A 24230-nucleotide genomic window follows, 5' to 3' on the forward strand; every position below is an offset into this window, starting at 1 on the left:
CAGGAACGAGGGGTCGTTCCAGGGGCTGAGGGTGCGGCGACACAGCGCAGTAACAGAGACTCGGTGTGTGCCCGCATGCCATGCGCGTCTCGGAACTCGATCTTGAAGCCAGTGCTGAAGTGGTCTCATATGGAGCAATCCGAGCGGCGTGACAGCCGCAGCGGAAGCCATATGCCCCAGGAGCCTCTGAAAATATTTCAGTGGGACCACTAACTTGCTGTCGAGCTCCCTCAAACAGTTCAGCAGCAGGCGAGCGCGCTCTCCGGAGAGGCGCGCTACCATGGTGACCGAGTCCAGCTCCATTCCGAGAAAAGAGATCCTCTGCATCGGGGCGAGTTTGCTCTTTTCCCAGGTGACCTGCAACCCCAATCGGTGAAGATGCCGGAGCACCTCATCTCTGTGCGCAGTCAATTACTCCCGAGAGTGGGCTAAAATCAGCCAATCGTCGAGAGAATTGAGTACGCAGATGCCCGCGAGCCGAAGGGGCGCTAGGGCACCCTCCGCGAGTTTGGTGAAGACCCGCGGAGACAGAGAGAGCCCGAAGGGGAGGACCTTGTACTGCCATGCTCGACCTTCGAACGCAAACCGCAGAACTGACAGTGGCGTGGAAAAATGGAGACATAAAAAAATACGCGTCCTTCAGGTCTATGGCTGCAAACCAATCCTGAGGGCGGACGCATCAGAGGATGCGCTTCTGCGTAAGCATTCTGAACGACAGCTTGTGAGGCAGCGATTCAAAACGCGCAGATCTAGGATTGGCCGTGACCCACCGCTCTTTTTGGGTACAATGAAGTACGGGCTGTAAAACCCGCTCTCCATCTCGGCTGGAGGTACCGGCTCGATTGCACCCTTCGCCAGGAGGGCAGCAATCTCCTCTCGCAAGACAGGGGCGGACAGGGGATTAACCCTGGTGAATACACGCCCGTGAACTTGGGAGGCCATTCAAAAACTGCAGTTCGTAGCCGAGTCTGATCACGCGTATGAGCCACCGCGAGGGGCTGGCCTGCGCTAACCAGGCAGGCAGAGCCCTCACTAATGACGTCATCGCAGCAATCGTTGACGTAGCCGCGGAGGGGCAGCGCGGAGCGGGTGTGCTAATCCGGGGAGCGCGAGGGTCCCACAGAAGAGCTGGAGGAGAGCGATTCGCTCTGGCTCCGCACCCTGACTCCGGAGGGGGGGCTTGGGGGCTGGGAGAAGGGAGTCCCCTTAGCGCCCGTGAGCCGCTGGCGAAGCATGCAGACCCTGCGAGCTGAGAGGCGGCGCGTCCCAGGCTGGCAGGGCCTGCAGTGCCCGTGAGCCACTGGCTGAGTGCACCGAACGTACGAGCTAAAGAGCTGAGCTCAAACTGGCAGATTTCGGGCTGTCACCTCCGGGGAAGTGGAAAAGTGCCCTTTCATTTCATGGCAGTAAAAGGTGCCGTTGGAAATGGCGCCCCGCCCTCCAGCGGGGAAAGAGCAAGTTCCCTCCTCTCCAGATGACCTGTCCCAGGGACGCTTCGACGTGCTCTGGCGAGCGCGGGGGCGGTGCAGCTCTCGTAGGTGGGCGCCTTTGGCGAGGAGCAGGTATGGATGGCACGGCGGGCGGAGCGGGCTTACGGGGCCGCCGATTAGACATCACCCATCAGACTGCTCTCTCACTGCCTCGAATTCCTGGGTGAATTCGCAGACTGTGTCGCCGACCAGCTTGGGATATGGGCGAGTCAAGAAAGCGGACTTTGTCAACTTCGCGCATATCAACCAAGTTTTGTTAGAGGTGGGGCTCCTGGACCACTAGTGTGGACATCGTCCTCCCCAAAGCACACGCAGCGGACTTAGTAGTCCGAAGAGCTTAGTCGGCTGCGGTGCGAAGCTCATAAGCCTGGGTTGGACCCACCCTCATGCAGCTCGGCCAGCGCCTGCGGTGAGGCTTTGGATGAGAGACGAGGCAGACCCCGCCAAGAAGAGGCGCTGCGCGGATTAACCGCCATCGCACACTCAACCTGAGGAATCGCCACATACCCCCTGGCCGCTCCACCACCAAGACCGCGTAAGACCGCGTGAGCCAACTGTGCGTCGCCGGGAAGAAGGGAACACCCCTCTAGTCGGTCAGCAGCCCGGGAAAGCACGGCTAACACGTCCGTTTCAGTATCTGTTTTGACAGCGCTCACCTGCCCGAAGGGGGCGAGCGGGTCCAGATCATCGTCGGACAATGAAAGCCCACCCTCCGATGCCGCGGAGGACATATGATCTCCGGTGTCAGCGAGCGTGAGAGCTACCATCTGATTAGACGGATCACTCCCAGTACCCGAAGCTTGGATGGAGCGCTTGGAGGAGCGAGAGGTCCGCGAGCCCTTGGGCGACTGATTATCTCTCGCTGGAGCCCTCAGATCTGCCCGAGCGCCCACTGCAGAGCAGGGGGTGACTGGGGTGGCTCGCTCTCTTACGAAAGCTAACCGCGATCTCAACTGCAGTGACGACATGAACTGCCCCCGAGCACCACATTAACATGCTGGACCCCCAAACATGTAATGCAGTGATCGTGCCCATCATCCGGAGCCAGGAAACCCCCGCAACCAGAAACGCACAGTCGGAGCGCCATCCTGAAAAGGACGTACTGCACGACTGTGTTGCTCTTTTAGGATGCTTTGCAGCAATACGCACCGCTCTGGAGGACCGGACCCAAAGGGACGCCAGGCAAGGGAGAAACCCAGCTCGACCGTCTGCCGCTGCGTGGACTCTGGACCGGGAGACACTCGTTCGCTCGAAGTGGCTGTAGACAGCAGGAGGAACCCTCATGAAGCTCGATCAGAAAAGTCTCTGAAGCGAAAAGGATAGCATCTGCTGGCGCCAGGTGTGCTTATATGCTCAGTTAATTAAGCCTATGCAGTACACCTGCGCAGGCTTGTGCTGCCAATTCATTCTTAATTGGCCCGTTCAATACTCTTTCAGACGAGTAGCTTCTGAACCGAATCTCCCATACGTGGATTTAGAACATCAAATCCACTTATAGTGCTGGAGTTCCCCCCGAAGGGGAACCCTCGTTCCCCAAGGAGGGGAAAGGAAATGCTAATCAGTCTCTTCAGCTTAAAAAGGATGCCTCATCTTGCTTTTACTGTGCTATAATAATAATCAAAAAGCTATTGGACAGGAGGTGAGGTTAAAAAATAATAATAATAGAGAAAAATTAAATGTCAATACTTAATATTATAATAAATGATTATTATCCAAATACATTAATATGATCATTTAATAATATTATGAACAGCATGTAATATAAACATTATCATAAACTATTTTGAGATGTATTACAATTACCTAAAACATAAAGAAATGTTTAATAAAGGCAACTGGGTGGGAGAGGTGGGCTTTATAATGTCTAGTATACTTTTATTCCGGTATTATTTATTAAAAATAAAAGTAAAACACAAATGAGCTTATAAATATTACTATTTTTTTATTAATTATTAATATAAAATATTACAAATGTATAAAATAAATGAAAACAAATGAAATTATTACTATTTATTATTAATAACGTATAATGTTAATAATATCAAAAAATAAAGTAAAACAAATGAGCTTATAAACATTACTATTTATTATTCATTAATAATATAAAATAATACTAATACAAAAAGCTATTGGACAGGAGGTGAGGTTAAAAAATAATAATAAAAAAATTAAATGTCAATTCTTAATATTATAATAAATAGTTATTATCCAAATACATTGATATAATTATTTAATATTTTGTATGAACATCATGTAATAAACATTTTAATAAACAATTTTGAGATGTATTACAATTGCCTAAAACATAAAGAAATGTTCAATAAAGGCTATTGGGTGGGAGAGGTGGGCTTTATAATGTCTAGTGTACTTTTATTCAGGCATCATTTATTAAAAATTAAATTAAAGTAATACACAAAAATGATCTTATAAATATTACTATTTATTATTAATAATAATATTAAATATTGTTTCCCAGTTCTGGGTTGCAGCTGGAAGGGCATCCGCTGTGTAAAACACATGCTGGATAAGGTAGCGGTTCATTCCACTGTGGCCCTTTGATAAATAAAGGGACTAAGCCAAAGGAATATGAATAAATGGAAATAAAATATTAATAAATAAAACAACACAGTAAAACACAAATGATCTAATAAACAGTTAACCTGCAGTATAATACATAAATACATTATTGAGTTTAATATATATTATAATAAATATTTAAATAATTTTTTATTATTAATACACAAATGACGAAGGGATATGTAAAGGATCTTTATTAAATGTTATTGGACAGGAGGTGAAGTTTTTTGAGGTAATAATTTATATAAATGTAATTTTCTAAACATTATAATCATAATTGTTATCCACATTAAGATGATCATTTAATATTATGAACAATATGTATTATATTATATTATATTATATTATATTATATTATATTATATTATATTATATTATATTATATTATAAGTATAATAAACCATTTAATGTGTATTAAAATTGACTAAAACATAAAGAAATGTTTAATAAAGGCAATTGGGTGGGAGAGGTGGGCTTTATAATGTCTAGTGTACTTTTATTCAGACATTCTGAGTGTGCCTGTCACAGGTGAGAGTTTTATGTGTCTTTATGACACGAAGTACATCAAATATTGGGGTGTTACTATATTTTTACATACATATATGTTTGTGTTGTTTAAAAGTAAATGTAAAAAGTAAGCTTATCAAATGATGTTCCACACTGGTACTAGTTAAAATGACACTATATTTGTTCAGTACTAGAGCTGTCAAACCATTAATCACTATTAATAGCATCCGAGATACCAGTTTGTATTTGATAATACATTAGCGTATACAGTACACACACACACACACACACACACACACACACACACACACACACATACACAGTTGAAGTCAGAATTATTCGCCCTCCTGTGAATTGTTTTTTCCTTTTTCAAATATTTAACAAATTATGATTAATAGAACTAGAAAATTTTCACAGTATTTCTTATATTTTTTGTTCTGTAGAATTATTGGTAATATTTCAACTGTAATAAAAGCAGTTTTTACATCTTTTTAAAACCATTTTAAGGTCAATGTTATTAGCTCCTTTAAGAAATATATTTTCGATTGTCTACAGAACAAACAATCTTTATACAAGGACTTCCCTAATTAACCTAATTAGGCCTTTAAATGTCACTTTAAGCTGGATAGTATCTTAAACAATATCAAGCAAAATATTATTTACTGTCATCATGGCAAAGATCAAAGAAATCAGTTATTAGAAATGAGTTATCAAAACTGTTTAGAAATGTGTTAAACAGAAATTAATGACAAAAATATACAGAAGCGCTAATAATTTAGGAGGGCTAATAATAATAATAAAAATAATAATTTTTTGTTTTGGATACACTAATTGTTTGACAGCACTATTCAGTTCATATATTTCTGCGAAAAACCATAAACAAAATCGATAATCGATCTAATGTAAAACCGTAATAAAGAAATAAATAGCAAATAAATACAGTAATATATTATAATTCAATAAATAACTATTATTAAAAGAGATGTAATCATGCTCATAAATGTTTCATATTATTGTTATTGATATGAGTAATATAAGCTACAATACGCTAATTATAATTTAGTTTTACAAATATTTAAAATATTATTGGGCGGGAGAGGTGGGCTTTATAATGTCTAGTGAAATATCACAGGACAGACTAAATGATCAATCTTGTGTTCTAATAATCTATATTGAGTCATTCTTATTATAATATAAAGGTGTTTTAGATGAAGTTGCACATATAGTGGTTAAAACAGCAACTGCATACACAACTAAGTGACCATAATGCTTAGTTCCTATTTATGTTTTTACATCCTTAATAAATAATATTTAAATATAATATAAATTCATAATTTATAACATTAAAACATTAAAATTAGGGTAAAACACAAATGATCTTTTAAATATTACTATTTATCATTAATAAATAATATAAAACATTAAAAATATAAAAATAAAGTAAAATACAAATGTGCTTATAAAAATATGACCTTTTATTATTACAGTTATTCTCAGTGGCTTTGGTGCATTTCTCACAACACTATTTACATTTGCACAACAGTTAATGCATTTCTTAAAACAATTAATCATTTGTACACATCATAGTAGCAGTTTCTCATTCCTTTCAACAAATTGCAAATGCTTTTAGACATGCATCAATTGCTTTCATACAACTCTCTGCTGATTTATAACATTATCATTTGCTTATGTCATGTCAGTAACTGAACTTGTGAATGCTGAATAGTCATTCCGTATAAAACTAATAGTCCTCATTTCATTACTTGAGTCATTATATACACAAATGTTGAACTAGTTGTCACAATCTGTCAAGCTAATTTTATGAAATGTTTTTAAGTCTTTTTTTTTTCCTAAGAATGTCTTTTTAATTGAACAATTTCCTGAATGATTTACAGATACAGTATATGCTGCAGGTTCAGATCCAATATGTTCTGCAATATTGTTTACAGTTGTGCACAGCTCTACCCAAAGGAAGTTTCTGTTTGTTGTAAATAAGGGTGTGTTTATTCTTTTGCACAATGCTGTGAATAAATTAGAATCGCAAAGAGCAAATGCAGTAAAACTGTGAAACATACATATTCAGTGTCTTGTACTCAGATACTTCAGTAAATGCAGTGATGTCTAACTTTACTGTAGTTTTCAGATGGCTGTGCAAATAGTATAAAGTGCTGTCTTGAGCATTTTCAGGACGTGTCACCAACATCTGACTTTTTTGCATTGGAACAAATATACAGAGTAAACTGTCATAATGAAAACAGGACAAAGTCATTTGACTATCTTGTCAGGACTTTCAATGGTGTCAGGACTTTTAATCTTAATGATACAGACACTTTTATTGACATCAATATTTGCTTTTGAGAAATGAGCTCTCCATTTTGAGCAAGTCACACGCTTTTGCAGGTTATCAAGGTTTTGCAGTTTGTACTAATTGACTTGTGAAATGCATAAACTGTTGTGCAAATGTAAATAGTGTTGTGAGAAATGCACCAAAGTCACTGAGAAAAACTGTAATTAATAATATAAAAAATATCATTATTAAAAATAAGTAAAACACAAGTGAGTTCATAAACAGTTAACCAGCAGTATAATACATACTTATATAATTGTATTCATTATATATTATGATAAATATTTTAAATTATATTTTGTTATAAATGCACAAAAGACAAAAAGATATATAACGGATCTTTATGAAATGTTATGGGACAGAAGGTGAGGTTAAAAAATAATAAAGCCCATACATTAATATGATAATTTAATATTATTATGAACAACATGTAATAAACATTATAATAAACAATTTTGAGATGTATTACAATTGCCTAAAACATAAAGAAATGTTTAATTAAGGCAATTGGGTGGGAGAGGTGGGCTTTATAATGTCTAGTGTACTTTTATTCAGACATTATTTATTACAAATAAAAATAAAGTAAAACACAAATGAGCTTATAAATATTACTATTTATTATTAATCCTAATATAGATCATATCGATTTAAACACATTTTATACATATAAATACATCAATTATGTCAGTGACATCCTTTATAAAGTAAGTTATTGAGCGGGAGGTGGGCTTATAGAAGTGTATTAATAATAAAGAATGTAAACAGAAAATGGAACAATAAATAAACCCAACACAATAAAGAAGTAGATCATGCATAAATGCTCATAAATATTACTTATTAGGAATGGAAAAATATCCTATTTTAAAAATAAAATATTTTTTATTATAATTATATAAAAGCCAGTTACTAATATACAATAATATAATATACAAAAAAATATATAGAGCATAACATGTGTAGTGCATGTGTTAACCCAATTTTAGTACAAATTTGAGCATATTTATGTCTAAAAATCAAAATATAAAGACCAAAAATTATAAATTAATACATAAATAAATGTATGAGAAATATAATAATATACACAGCTGAAGTCAGAATTATTAGCCCTCCTGTATATTTTTCCACTAATTTCCATTTAACAGAGATTTATTTCAACATTTCATAATAGTTAGAATACTAGATTAATTCAAAATAGAAACATAATAGTTTTAATAACTCATTTCTAATATTTCTTTGATTGTTGCCATGATGACAGTACATAACATTTTTCAGAATACTGGTGTTCCACTTAAAGTGACATTTATAGGCTTAACTAGGTTAACTATTGTATAACAGTGGTTTGTTCTGTAGACAATCAAAAAGAAATTGTTTAAAGGGCTAATAATATCAATCTTAAAATAGTTATAAAAACAATTAAAACTGCTTTAATTCTAGCCAAAATAAAACTAATAAAACTTTTTCCAGAAAAATAAATTACAGGAAAATACTGTGAAAAATTCTTTGCACTGTTAAACATCAATTTAGGAAATATTTGAAAACGAAAAAAGAGCACAGGAGGGCGAATAATTCTCACTTCAACTGTATATAAAGAAATAAATGAATTTTATCATTTAAATATTCTAAAGAAACACAAATACATAAATAAACGTTGTTGTTATTATCATTATTAATATGTAATATTAATTGTAATATATAAATATTGTATGTGTTATTATTGCATAAACTAATTTAAAAGTTCTTTAATGAAAATGTATCGGGCGGGAGGTGGGCCTGATCTTTAGTGAAGTTTTATTTACACACTAACTGAAAAATCTACAATATAATAAAGATAAAAATACGATGATAAAATAGGAAATTGTTATAATAAACACACTAGTAAATATGCTTTCTAAATGCATAAATCATTTAATTTAACATTTTAATCAAAACGATTGAGGCATCACTTTTCATTCATCACTTCACCCCGCTAGTTTTTTGTTGTTGCAGGTTATTTCTTTTATTATTTTAAATGTAATATTATATTTGTGTACTGTATTATGTGTGTGAATATGAACTCATGAATGTAAAAGTTGTTTTGTGAAAGTGTTTGTTTTAAAATATAATAAAAAGGTCAATAAAATTCTGCTGTTTTTGTTTTCTTTGTTGTCCAATAATGAAAGCACATATATACTGATGGAGAGTTTGACATTCATGACTAAATTGTCTGTCCTGCTCTCTGCCTCACACTACATTTACACACATTATATTTACTTTCATTTATCAGACATGTTTCCACCCATTTTTATCCTCAGTTTGAATATCACATAAAAAACTGCTTAATGGATTGACAAAAATGTTGCTTAAACTGCAGGATAAACTTTTTTATCCAGCGAGAAAGAAATGTGCGTTAACTACAATAGAAACACATTTACCAAAAAAAATCCAACATGCGGATCAAATGCATGGCCATATTCTCTTGCAAGAAGTCATTCACAGTATGATTTATGTTTCAAGACATGTGATTGGCTGTTTTTACTGATTACCCACCAGTGTTATTATTATTTCATGACATTGAAATGACAAATCCAAGTTGTACCAGTGTAGCTGAGCTCCAGAAAAATATAAATATTTCTGTTTTAAAATTCATGACAATTAAAATGAAAATCATGTTTATGACAGATTTATGGCAAGTTACATTGTCTTGGTAATAAGTTGTCATGACAGACGGATGTATTTGTTTATGTGATGTTTCTATAAAGACAAGTCTAACAATGTCAAAGTTATCATCCTAAATGCAAATGAGCTAATGACAGGGCTCGCAAAATCTGATAGCCTGAAGTCCCGGGGCTATTGTTTTTTGGTCAAGCTACCAAAATCTATCTACACCATGGCCGGCGGGCTATCTAGATATCAATCCAGCTGAGCTCGGTTTAGATGGACTTTGGTAGCTGGGCTGTAAAACAATAGGCCCGGGACTTCAGGCTACCAGAATTTGAAGCTCTGATAATATCTCATTCTTATTTATGACATGTTGTGATGAGTCTTAAGGTTTGAATGTGATTATATATATGCACACACACACACACACACACACACACCGGCCACTTTATTATATACACCTATCCAACTGCACATTAACACAAATTTCTAATCAGCCAATCACATGGCAGCAACTCAATGCATTTAGGCATGTAGACATGGTCAAGACGATCTGCTGCAGTTCAAACCGAGCATCAGAATGGGGAAGGGAGGGGATTTAAGTGACTTTGAAATTGGCATGCACGGTTGTTAGTGCCAGATGGGCTGGTCTGAGTATTTCAGAAACTGCTGATCTACTGGGATTTTCACGCACAACCATCTCTAGGCAGTGGCGCCTGCAGCTGTACCTACCATGAGAGGGCACGAGTTAATGCTGTTTTATTTATTTATTCATTTTTAACATAATTTAAACTGATTATTAAACTGTGTACATTACAATAAAATGACAAGCAAGTGAAAATATGAGTAAATTAAAGTGTGCGTTTGGATGTTTTAAAGTGTATGTAGCCTTCTTGCATGGCAGAGGATGGATAAAAAGAAATCTATTGGCTCTAGTTTTGAAAAAAATTACAATTCAGATAGCTATTGTTTAAAACAAGATTCGAAATAAGTAAACGCTCCTTAGAACAGCTAAACTTTATTAAGACATTTGCCAAAAGGCTTAAAAATAATGAGACCAATATTGATTACCCACATGGTGTGGAGACCGCAGTCTCAGCACCTGAGCCGCTGGAACTTCAGGCCCAGCCCTCATTGGACGATCCAGCAGCAAGCTGCTCGGCCTCCTCGCATGGAACCGTTACTTATGGACCCGCTACTCGCATGGAACCTCCTGTTTGCTTTTTTACCAGCCCACAGGTACCTGCTACTTGCTGCCCGGTTACAACAATAAAAGACGTTAAACTCTCTGCACTACAGAGTGATTCAGACCACCCAGAGACTGGATCGCTCCGTCAAGATCCATTTTTGGGAAACAAAAGGAAAATCCCTGATGAGTTTTTAATGAGACTTTATATCCAACCCTGAAATACAGCTTATCACAGGATGGTCTGTTTTGTGTGCTCTGTGTACTTTTCTCCTCCGGCGTCATGACTCTCCAGACAAAGCCATTAAGTGACTGGAGTAATGTGAAAAAAAATGTCACGAAGCACCTGTCCACTCCAGCACATCGGAGCTCTCAGTTACGTGGAGCAGATTTTTTAAGTGTGTGTACAGGAAAGACGCAATCAATTTGTACAGCATTAGATCATTCCCACCAAGAAACAACAGAACGCAACAAGTATGGTGTAAAAGCAATAATTGATTTAATTAAATATTTGCAGACAGTAAAATATACCTCTCAGAGGTCATAGAGACAAACGCAGCAATTTTCATGCGTTTCTTAACTTCTGTGCAGTTGGTAATGTAACTTTAAAACAGTATTTGCAGCTTGTACCTTTAAATGCAAATTACTGTGGGCATCAAATACCTAAAAAAAAACATTGAGTTGTGTGGGAAACAGATTCAGAACACAACTATTGAGAAATGCAAACAAGCTCAGTGGTTCTCTCTGCTGTCGGATGAAACAGCTGACATCAGCAATTTAAAACGCTAACAAAATCACTGCTGGAGAAGCTACAACAAATGAAATTACAATCTTGCAATATGGTGGGACAGGGGTATGATGGTGCTGGGAACATAAGTGGCAAGGTGCGAGGTGTTAAAGCCAACATTAAACAGCTGTTGTCACGTTTAGCGTGATCAAAACAGAAACAAAAGAACGGGAACAAAAGGTTGCGGATCCAAGTGCAGATTTTAATATAATATAGTGCAGAAACAGTGACAAAAAATCCAAAATCCAAAGTAGCAAAATAACAAACAAACAACAAAACAAGAAACTAAGACAGATTAACACAAACTAGACTTTAACAGGATACAAGAACAAGATCAGGAACAACAACTCGGAATATCAGACTTACTGGAAACTGGAGACAAGAAAGACAAACGACGCGATGACAAACAGTGGTGGAATGATAGAATATATAGTCCAGATAATCAACAAAAAATGGAGACAGGATCAAGGCTGTGAGCTGACTGCCAAACTTCACATCAATCCTTCGTCCCTCGCATAATAACAATTCAGACAATGCGGTCAAACACACCAGCAGCATCACCAGGGGCCTCATGTACGGAGACTTGCGTGGAAATCATACTAAAACATTGTGTACGCACAAAGCTGTAAATGTGCGTACGCAGAAAAAATTCAGATGTATGAAACAGTGCGTACGCCGAATCCCTCGCATATTCTTTGTACATGCGAATAAACGTGAAATTAAGCGCAACATGCACAAGCACAAAACCCCTCCCTGCCTCCTCCCCCTTATGAATATGCTAATGTCTCTACTTTGGCAAAACCAAATGAAAAAGCAATGGCAAAAGCAAGCAAAAAGAGAAACTTTGAACAATGTGAATGGGAGGTGCTCCTTTCGGAGATAGACCGGAGAAAAACTGTTATTTGGAAGTTTGTCCTCCGGAATAAACAACAAGAGAAAAAATAGAGTGGGGAGAGTTTAGCTGATGCGGTTGACACAGTTCGGTCTGAACATCGCACTGTTTGGATTTAAAAAAGAGATAGTGGGATGTATAGGTGCAAAATGTTTTAATACTTATGCCAGTCTGAGTGGCGCAGCTAGTAAAACGCATGTCATCATGTTTTGACACGTTCGAGCATGAACTTGGTTCAAATCCAGCGTCTGCTGAATTCAACCCCCAATCCACCCCCCAACCCCCCCCCCCCCCCCGCTACATATCAGATTTTGACTACTATGAATCACAGGGAAGACAAGTAGGAATCATTAATAAGTCTGTGCATCATATTTTATTTGCACATTTATTGAATACAAATGTTTCTGATTCACATATGCAAATTCATCTTCAGATAGTGTCTTTATAGCAATGTGCGTGCAGTAGATAGCTCAGATTACATTGGGAAAACAGGCGACCGCTGCAAATTCCACTTTAATGTTTGGCTGGTCAACTGTATGGTATGGAAACCTTTAATACCTGCTAGATGAACCCGTCTCATACAGCTGCCATTACACGGCTCAGACACTTTGTAGAGTGCAATTTAACACAACTGCCTCTAGGAGTCGCCAATGGAAATAAAACAGGCACGCACAAAAAGTGTGCGTACGCCAACCATAAAGCTGGCGTGGAGCTGCGCACATTCACACGTTCATTTCATCATTAGTAAATCCAAACGCGAGCCATTCAGAGCTTGAAACCTGGCTTACGCAAAGTTTTTGTGCGTACGCAGCGTTGATACATGAGGCCCCAGATGAATACTGGCGACGCAATCTGTTTCTTCCCTTCATAGATCACCTTGAATATGAAGTGAAAGACCGAGTTTGTCTGGCACTACCATGGTTGAAAGGCCAGTATTTCCTGGCGGACAAATCATCAGAATTATCCGAAACAGTGTGGCACGAGATCAAAAACGACTACGGAACACTGATGCCCAATCTAGAGAGTGCTGATGTTGAACTGGAGCTGTGGAGGCAGTCTAATAATACAACACGCAGCAGCAGTGACATTTGTGAGGTTTTAAAGAACACGCCGGAATTTTTTTTCATATTTGCATTGTATACTGAAAGTCGTCCAAACTATGCCAGTGTCCACAGCCTCTGCAGAGCGATCTTTCAGTGCACTGAGGCGCCTGAAGACTTTTTTTACGCAACACCATGACAGACCAAAGGCTCACTGGACTTGCCCTTATGAATATTACAATGAGGAAGTGCTTTAACAGTTCGATATGAAGGGCGGAGGAGGTTAAACTTCAAATAGGTAAGACAGGTTTTGTCATATTTTTATTAACCGTTTGTGAGTATTTTTGTCACACAATGCGCTTTAGTTTTGTTGTTGGTGGGTATGTATGTGTGGCCGGAGGGTGGTAGGTGTGTGGGTATGGGTTGGGAGGGGTCTGTGTGTACCTTGCAATAAAATCCTGCAGGCGCCCCTGTCTCTAGGGTTTACAGAGAGAGTTCTGAAAAAGAGAAAATATCCAGTGAGTGGCAGTTCTGTGTGAGTCTGATGAGTCTCCATTTTTGCTGCAACATTCGGATAGTCGGTTAGAATTTGGCATCAACATGAAAGCAGGACATCCTGCCTTGTATCAACAGTTCAGGCTGCTGCTGGTGGTGTAATGGTGTGGGGAATATTTTCTTGGCACACTTTGGCTCCATTAGCACCAATTGAGCATTGTGCCAATGCCACAGCCTACCCGAGTATTGTTGCTGACCAAGTCCATCCCTTTATGACCACAGAGTACCCATCTTCTGATGGCTACTTCCAGCAGGATAATGCACCATGTCATAAAACGTGAATCATCTCAGACTGGTTTGTTGAACATGACAATGAGTTTACTGTACTCAGATGGCCTCCTCAGTCACCACATCTCAATTCAATAAAGCACCATTGGGATGTGGTGGAACGGGAGATTCACATCATAGATGTGCAGCTGACAAATCTGCAGCAACTGCGTGATGTTATCATGCTAATATGGACCAAAATCTCTGAGGAATATTTCCAGTACCTTGTTAAATCTGTGCCATTAGGGATTAAGGCAGTTCTAGAAGCAAAAGTGGGTCCAACACAGTACTAGTAAGGTGTACATAATAAAGTGAACGGTGAGTGTATTTTAGCTACATAAAGCGTGAAACGTAGTCTATGTGGCAGCAATATAGGAGCCTTGGTCTCTTTTCTGTGCTGTTTTCGTCAGACACAACATTAAAAGCCTTGTCCCTTTCATGAAATGCGCTCACAGTCAGCAGAGGTGCGCGATATGGCACCAGGCAAAAGAATAAATTCATCTTAACTGTGTATAAATTAAGCAGGCTTCTAAACTGAAATCTCTTCAATGAACTTGCAGCACTGACTGGAGATCCATCATAGCAGAGGGTGCAGCAGACAACAACTGTTTAATCTTGTGCATGTACATAGAGAAAAACGACTCACTTGATTTCTATGTAGATGCGGTTGATAGACATGCGTGACTATTCACGTCTTCTGCAGCACCTTGCTGCTCATTACTGTCAGTTACACAGCAATGAACCAATCAGAAGAAATCAGAGGTGGGGCAAGAGTTGCATGAGAGCTTCTGTGTACCAAGTTGAAATGACAATGGCAACATTGCAGAATTATTTCTGATTATTTTCTATTATTTTCTTTGTAAATGGCTGCTAAGTTGTTACACAGCTGTAGTTTTTTCTGTCTAACTTCAGTGATGCACGTTTGGACTGACTATTCATCATGGAAGCATGTGAAACAAACCGTCACTAGAGGTGGGTTAGAGCGAGGCTTCATGAAACACTAAAACAGTCAAATCAAATGTGTCGAGGCTTTGAAATGTTTTGAACCAGTCTCTACAGTGAAACCTGATTGCTTTTAGGTATTGCTCTGAAACAACTTCAACAAAAAAATGTTTACACAAATCAAGAAATGATACCCCAGGTTGTATGAATGAGATAAGTCATTTAGTCTAGTGGTTATTGTTTCTGATTGGCATGTGGAAATAGTTTGAATCCAGGTTTCAAATCCAGGGTTGAATAACTATAGTCATGTGATATTTGTTTTTATTGCTCTGTTCTTGTAATGTGTTTTGTTTTAACATTGGTCTGACATCCAAATGAACTCCTTGTGAATAAATGTGTTGTTTTGGTCATAAAATTGTTTTTACATTAATAAAATACATCACATATGTATTTTGGAATGTATTTTGTATATGTAATAGAATACATATACCATTACACTCCTAGTAAGACGTTAAATTAGGGCTGGGCGATGCAGAAAAAAAAAACACGATATAATGTTTAATATCATTTGGTAGCGATAATTATTCTTTTTTTTAATCTATGAAGGTATATTAGGAATTTTTTATTTAACCATTTTATTTTAATTTTACCAACATTACTAAGGCAAATAGTTTTAATAGTCAAAAACTACAAAAATTCATACACTGTTTATCTGATCTCTTATATCTTATAAAATAAACATAAGTGCAAAAGAGACTCAAATTTTATAAATAAATTGTTAAAGTGTGTGCAATAATAAAGTATAAATGCTGAACAATCAAAGCAAACGTTATGGTTGATCAACATCAGTAAGTTGTCTATAATTTCTAATATATATATAATATCACAGAGTAAATAATAATCACACAGTAAACTCTATTAACAAAACAAATGATGATAATCTGAGCTTTCTAGTAAAGGATACTAGTTTGTATTTATGAAGATAATGAAAAAGCACTGCAGTGTTTGGATGCTTTGTGTTTGTCTAAGTCTGCCATGCTCACTGAAATGTGTATATTACATACAAAGTGTGAGCAGATTGGTTAGTTCTACTGACATAAATCGTGGTGCGCATCTGGCATTATGAAATGTTTTCAACTAGATGCACCTGGAAAATGCGTGCACGTCACATGTGCTTGGGTCCCATTAAGCCATGGGTCTTGACTGGAAATAACTCTAAGCTTATTGGCATTCCTTCCAAGGCGCATGCTTAACAGCCACATTTTAATAAAGCTATAGCATTTAACACCAAAACTTCATCCCGATATCTTTTTAGCATTATAAATAATGGTGTTCGGTCAATAAATATCGATACCGTTTTATCGGCCCAGATCTGTTAAATAAATCAACATAAGACACTGAAGACACATAATCATGAGCAAAATCATCGCAAATGTGTATGTAAACCAACATGTATATATAATTGTGTAATCATAATATAAACCACAATGTATATGTAAACCAACAAAAAACACTGAAATCCAGAAATGGACTTATTTGGTTTGAGTTATAGCAGGACGTCTGTATAAACTATATCAACCTTTTGTATTATTATTATTATTTACTGTCTCTAGAGTAAAAAGATGACCTTGATTTTATGATTTTTCATTTTCTGCCAACACATCTCTGTGTTCTGAGAAGGCTTTGTTGATGACTGTAATAAGGAAATATTGTGTAAATTTGAAATACTGAGAGTTCATTTGACTGCAGAGTTATTTTCATGAGCTGATTCACACAGCAATGCAATTCAGCAAACAGCTAGAATCAAAGTTCAGATTAACAAACACTTTCCACAAACAAAAAAATCAGCAAACAAACAAAATGATGAGATCACATGATCAATAAAGCAAATGAAACTCACCAGCAAAGGATCTTGAGGCGGAAGACGTGTGTCCATTGCGGAGAGGTGGAGGTGGAGGGGGCGCATGTGCTGGAGACTGACGTCCTGAAGAAGACAGAGGAGGAGCCTTCGCACAACTCGGGGGCTCAAAGAAGGTCTGTGGGCCACCGCGGTAAGGAGGCGAAGGAGGTGATGTTTCCCGAATATCAGTACGAGATGTAGGAGGAGGAACCTGAGGAGCTGAAAAAACACGTCATTTTAAATGAGGGACATTTTACATTTGTTAAAGCCTTCATTTAAAAGAATAATCACAAATATTAAATTGTGTAATCATAAACTCTAGAAGGATACTGCCAAGAGAATTAAACTGGAATGAAGACTAACAGATCTTTTAGTAAAACCTCAATTTAGGGCTGAGCAATGAAATCCAAATTTCGATTGTCGGCTTTAACGATTATAAAAAACATTTATCGAGATAAAACGATCAATGTGTCATTTTCCAGCCCCTGTTCAAGTAATCTTGCACTAATATATTCCATTTGTTCCTTGAAAAAGCTCAGTTTCACATGAAAACTATTGAAAGCATGTATTGTGTATAGGCATGGAACAATATCTGTTTTCAAGGTATACTGCGGTTTGGAAAAGTAAAGGTTTTAAAACCGCCAAAATTTCTGGAATACCGCCGTTCCCAAGCATGTTTAAAATTTGTTTTTATTTTTTTGTTTTATGACAACAGCTCCAGCAGAAAAGATATCCAAAGATGCCTTTTTACTCAGCCTGACATGTTTACTGCTACAAAATGTTTTAAATATTTCAAAAAATAAAACACATTGGGCCCTATCATACACCCGGCGCAGTGTGGAGCAAGACGCGGCGCAATAGTCTTTTGGTAGTTTCAGCTTGGCGCAAGAGTCGTTTTGAGGCGTTGCGCTACGCTGTTTAAATAGCAAATGCATTAGCGCTCATTTGTCCGCCCATAGGCGTTCTGGTTTAAAAAGGAAGGCGTTCTGAGGCGGACCGCTGGCGCGTTGCTATTTTGAGAAACTATAATAGATTTTTCATTAGACCAAAACAAACCCTAAACTCCGGCGCAGAGTTGCGCCTCGCTTACGCACTGCTTAATACGCACAAGAGAGCAATAGTCAAATATCTTTACATATGAAAAAATGTAAATATTAAGGATATATATAGGATATAATAAGAATAGATATAGGATATAAATATAAAGGATTAAAATATTACAAAACATTATTTTCTAGCCTACATAAATATGAAAAATCACTGCTTTTATGTCTTCTTCATCTCGGGAGGCTTTTTCAGTTCATTCATAACAATTTGCTTTTGTATAATGGTATTATTATTAGCAGTATTATTTATTATATCCATATTTATATTTGTTTTATTAAAAACAAGCTTAGATTTGCCCACCTGTCAGGTTTTAGACCATATGGGGCATGGCAGGTGTATTTGGAAATAACTCAGTATTTTGACCACACTTGGTCATTATTGTTCATTTATTCGTTTGCTGGAAATTAGAACTGAATTTAAAAATAGTTTTGAAACGAATCTTTGCGCTTACCAAACGAAATTAATTATTTATAGGCTAATTGATGTCTGTGCGTAAAGGTTTCCCTATCCAAGAGCGAATGTTAAAGTAGTTCCATTATCTCTCATTCTCACGCAGTAGATGCTCTGTTTAACAGCTTTCTGTTAAAAAACTGTCAACTGTTAACTGTTTGCTTGTGAAATGCTCATTTTTTCCACTTAGACTTACTTTGCGTCCTGTAAATAGCGAATGCGCTCTTGGCGCGACGCAGCTGGGTCTTAAAGGGAATGGGAGATGAGACTCTAATTGGTTTATTCTCAAAACACACCTATAACTCATTAAGAAAATAAACTCAACCCTTTTAGCCCATGCGCCTTGGCGCAAAGCACATTTTCCCGTCCGTAAATTAGCAAAAATGCGTTCTGACACGCCCTGAAAGCGTTTGCGCCCTGCGTTTTGCGCTCTGCGCATGGACCGTCAAAATAGAGCCCATTGTTTTTAAAGGGGGAAATTATTGTAGTTTTTTACCCAGACATTTAAAAAGAATATATTTTAGAGCAGTTATCTCCATACCATGATACAGTGAAACCGTGATATTTTTATGCAAGGTTATCATACCATCAGAATCTTACACTGGCCCATGCCTAAGTGTATATTAAAAAATGCCAAAATGGTGAAATACAGGCAAATGAATGTGACCCTTAGTGAATATTCACACACACCCTCATCTGATAAGTAATAAATGAACATAAAGAGTTGAACATTTAACCGCATTTGAAAGTGAAACCATAATTTGGAAATGTTTGGCTCTTAAAGCGATAGAAAAATACAATGGTCCAAGGTGTGTATCTGCTATAGTCAAATCGCAGGATTAGATTATTTATTAAATATTAAAATATAAAGATATACTTTCTATAATTTATTCATTCATTTTCTTTATCTTTTGACTTGTGGGGGAAACTGAAGCACCCGGAAGAAACCCATGCGAACATGGGGAGAACATGCAAAATCCACAAAGAAATGCCAACTGACCCAGACGAGGCTCGAACCAGTGACATTCTTGCTGTGAAGCGACAGCGGTACCCACTGTGCCACTGTGTCACCCCTCTTTTATAATATTGCCTAAAGATATTTTTTACATTGATGACCATGTTATTTCACGTTTGATTATTACATTTTTGTATTTGAATACTCTTAGACTTAACTTTTAATTTTGCTCTGTCGTATGATTTTAATTTATTATATTTTATGCAGATGCACTTAATAGATAAAACACTTGATCATCCCAGTCGATCTAAATGATTGAAATCTTTTCAAATAAAGCTATTGAATAATATTTCTATAGCAATATGTATCCCAGCAAAACAAAATACTACAATGTCAGACTGTTTCAGTATCATGCAGCCCTAATATTAATTAAAAAAAGACAAGCAAAAAGTCTCTCGCTGCTCTTGACTGAAGGACTTTGTAGCTTTATAAGAAACAAATCAAGTTTAATTCTAACAGTGAAGATGCTTAAAGCACTGTTCATTTCATTTGTATATTTTTATTGTTTTGTTTTTATTCCTTTTCATAATTTTTTGAACTTTTTGTTTGTTTTTTACATTGTCTCGTTCTGCTTCAGTATTTGGAATGATTTTTAAAATGTACAGGTCTAAAAGCAACCTTGTTTACAGGAAAACATTTTTATATTTATATATAAAAACGGCGATGCAGTGGCTCAGTAGGTGTTGCTGTCGCATCACAGCAAGAAGATCGCTGGTTCGAGCCTCTGCTGGGTCAGTTGGCATTTCTATGTGGAATTTGCATGTTCTCCCTGCATTTGCATGGGTTTCCTCCGAAGCCAGATTAATACAGGAACTAAGCCGAAAAGAAAATGAATGAATGAATGTATTGCAGGTGCATTCACATCACGTTGGTCACAGCAAGATGCCGATGTACATTTTACACATGACACTCAACACGATTTTATCTACATCTACAAAATAACAGTGTATTGTTTTTACTTGGTTTCTAAAGGGTTAGTTCACCCAAAAATGTTAATTCTGTTATTATTTACTCACTGTCATCTCTATATGGTCTATATGATCATAACTGCAAAAAAATGTCTTAAATATTTGTGGAGGCAACATTTATAGTGTAAACGACAAAAGTACAAATTTGCTGACTTCAATAACTCAAGGATTTATAAAATCCTGAGTTTTTCCACTCAGAATTATGTTAGTGGTGGTGTTCATGTGAATTTAACCTATGAATACAATCTTTCCTACATGATTTGAATGCAGGAAAAATGTTCATAACCACCCACTCCTATACAATACTGTCTGTGAGGAATGTAATGGAAAGTTTAGTTCCAGCCTTGCTCCAACAAATACTTGTAGTTTTCTAGTTATCCCGTTCGACTTGATTAGCTGGATCAGGCATCTTTAATGTCATGTAAAAGTTGACATCTGACATCATGCACCTCACTCAGGACATTTTGTTACGGCTTCTTCTACCATAATACACCTAAAACAGGAATTGCAGTAAAACTCGTCAATGACAGGGAAGTGTTTTCTCTCATCAACAGCAAGGAAAGAGACAAAATAATTTAGCGATTTGAAGCACATAATACCAGCTATGTAAAGCACAAATGATGTCCTTCAATTCAGATAATACAGTGGCCATCATGCTTAACCAATCTCCATCATTGTAAGCTGCTTGCTTTTCTGTCCGTTTCACTGCTCTGTTTGTTAGATGTTTGCTCCCAGTTTCTTTTGCAGTCTGAAGTGCGTCACATCCGCTGCTTACTGCACAGGCTGTAAAACATGTTCCCCTCCATGTAATGTTAGGATTGTGAGGGCGCACGCAACATCTAAGTCCAAACTGAAGTAAATATAATTTGATTATATGGTTTGGAATTGGTTATTTTATGAGATTATTTCGATTTTTTTTTATTATTTTGCAGGATCGCGAAAAATGACTTTTTGTTGATTTTGTGTTGGATTCTGTTTAGGGTCATAATGACAAGTCTAACTTATTTTAATTATATTTCTCAATGGTGGAGTAAATAAACACTCTTTTTACCCTGTCAAAAACACTTTTTTGCTTCATATCTCTTTCAATGCTAATGAGCTGCTGCTCAACCCCGTCCCTCTCTGGGTCAAGAATGGCTGTGGTAGTTGCACACATCATAAAGACAAAATTTAAGATCATGCTAGGTCATCTCCTGCACTATATTATCATCACACATATTATATTACTTATTGACATTGCAGCCTGCATTTATCTATGTAAAATGTATTTAAACAAATAATTATATATAAAAAGGGACACTGCTGGATTTAACAAATTCTCAAAACTTAGGCCACGTTTACACTTACATGTTTTAGTTTTAAAACGCATCAGTTTTGCTAAAGTCACATGTTCCATCCACACTACCCTGAAGGTTTCAAGCCTTCAAGCCAGAAATCAAACCTTACATAAAACCCAGGCCTGTAGCCAGACACCTAAAAGGAGTGGTTCTTTTTTTCTCAACAAGTGGACCTTTTTGTAGTTATTCGCCTCAAATTATGAGGTTCAAATCCTGCATTTTAGTGACATTTTAAGCAAAATTTGTGCTGGATTAGTTTGTCAGATAGTTATCATTACCAAACTTTTTCATGCAACAAAAATATTTCCTATATTTTGATCGTTTTGCTGATTTGCAGTGCTTATCATACAATTGTATTTTTTGTTTACCAAAAGGTATTTTTATTTACAAATGTACATTTAAACTGTATTATTACAGTTTCATATATAATGTAATGAATGAGATTAGAATTTTAAAAATATATAAAAAAATTTTATGCTAATTTATTATCATCCATCACAGAAAAACAAACAAAAAATGGCAATCTGTTAAAACTTGTTTTAAATTAAAAACTGTAGCCTACATGCAAATAACTGCTCAGCTCAATTTGCTCAGTCAGAATTAATCCATTTAAAAAAGAAAAGCCTTCATTTATTGGTATTTTATTGGTTATTCTTCCTAAAGCCTTCTTCTATTGGTTATTTTCACAATTTATTATGGCATACTGTCAAAACTGGGACAAATGAGCTCATAGGGGGCAAATTCTGGACATTGTCAAGGGGGGTCTGTCTATCGAACCACCCGAACCCCACTGGCTATGGGCCTGAAAACAATGTACAAAAGTGGAAAACTTAATCCGAAGTCATGTTTAAAAGCTCACTCACTCACTCACTCACTCACTCACTCACTCACTCACTCACTCACTCACTCACTCTCTCACTCACTCACTCTCTCACTCACTCACTCACTCACTCACTCACTCACTCACTCACTCTCTCACTCACTCACTCACTCACTCACTCTCTCACTCACTCACTCACTCACTCTCTCACTCACTCACTCACTCACTCACTCTCTCACTCACTCACTCACTCACTCACTCACTCTCTCACTCACTCACTCACTCTCTCACTCACTCACTCACTCTCTCACTCACTCACTCTCTCACTCTCTCACTCACTCACTCACTCACCCACTCACTCACTCACTCACTCACTCCCTTGACTTGTTCCAAACCATCTGCTAAACATAAAAGATTATATTTTGAAGAATTTTGGAAACATGTAAACATTTACATCCATAGAAGCAAAAACAAATACTACGAAAGTTAAAGGTTAAAGGTTTCCATTACTCAACAGAACAAGTGCGTTGAAACAAGTCAAGGGTGAGTAAATGTTGGAAGAATCCTCAATTTTGAGTGAACTATCCTTTTATGCCGAGGCATAAATTTGATGTAAATTAATTTTTGGTGATTCGCGTCACTTTATTGCTTTGTGTTTAGTGCAAAATGGCCTTTAGGCCTGTCTTGATTTTCATCTCAAGATGTTTTACCTGTGCTGGTCCCACTGGATCACAAGCTGGTGAAGGGGGGGGCGTCTGTTTCGCTGGGAAGGTGGTGGAGGAGGTGGAGCTTGGTTACGGGCATTAGCATTACCATGGCCTCTCCTGTTAAGTGAGTTTCGCCTCTGTGGCAACTCCGGGGCTGGGTCACCATTTGCAGTAGGCGGCTGACGATAAGGTGGAGGTGGTGGAGGTGCATTTCCAGAAGAAATTGAAGATGATGAAGAGGAGCGAGATGAAAGGGGAGGATGTCTAAGAGTCCCCTCATGAGCAGGTGAAGGTGGAGGCCCTTTGCTTACAGGTGGTGGTGGTGGTGGAAAGGGATTGTCACGACTCTGCCCAGAGCCCTGTTGAGCTGAAGAGGGTCCACGATTGCCAGCACAATTGAACGGTGGAGGGGGAGGAGCGGAGTTGGTGGGTTTTAGGGTGGAACTGCTTGGAACTGATGGTTTGGAGACGTCTGGAAGTGAGGGACGATGATTTCATTGCTGTTCGGGAGGTGAGGTGCGACATCCATCATCACGACTGGAGCCGTCCTCTTCAGAATTACTCAGACCTCGAGGTACTGCAGGGCACGAGCCAAGTGGATGCAAAGCTGAACGCTTTGCGATCGATTTTCAAATAAATAAACAAAAGAGAGCAAAAAATGTTCAATGGAAACAACAAGACTCTAGAAATATGCATAAA

General features: G+C 37.7%; 2 protein-coding genes and 1 pseudogene across 3 annotated transcripts in view; 2 read left to right on the top strand and 1 right to left on the bottom strand.

Annotated features, from left to right (window-relative positions):
• Window positions 1-24230, top strand: part of pla2r1 (phospholipase A2 receptor 1) — an 868273-nt gene that overhangs the window by 765609 nt on the left and 78434 nt on the right. The window lies entirely within an intron of this gene.
• The window catches only part of LOC147841679 (uncharacterized), a 47823-nt gene that overhangs the window by 21229 nt on the left and 2364 nt on the right, over window positions 1-24230 (top strand). The window lies entirely within an intron of this gene.
• On the bottom strand, window positions 15145-24160 carry LOC147841680 (uncharacterized; annotated as a pseudogene). Its single transcript, XR_015502185.1, has 2 exons — window positions 23535-24160; window positions 15145-17338 (listed from the first exon to the last, which is right to left on the bottom strand). The product of XR_015502185.1 is annotated as an uncharacterized LOC147841680 (transcript).

Source organism: Danio rerio, chromosome 11 (genome assembly GCF_052040795.2).
Source record: "Danio rerio strain M-AB ecotype USA chromosome 11, GRCz13ab, whole genome shotgun sequence".
NCBI classification, from domain to species: Eukaryota; Metazoa; Chordata; class Actinopteri; order Cypriniformes; family Danionidae; genus Danio; species Danio rerio.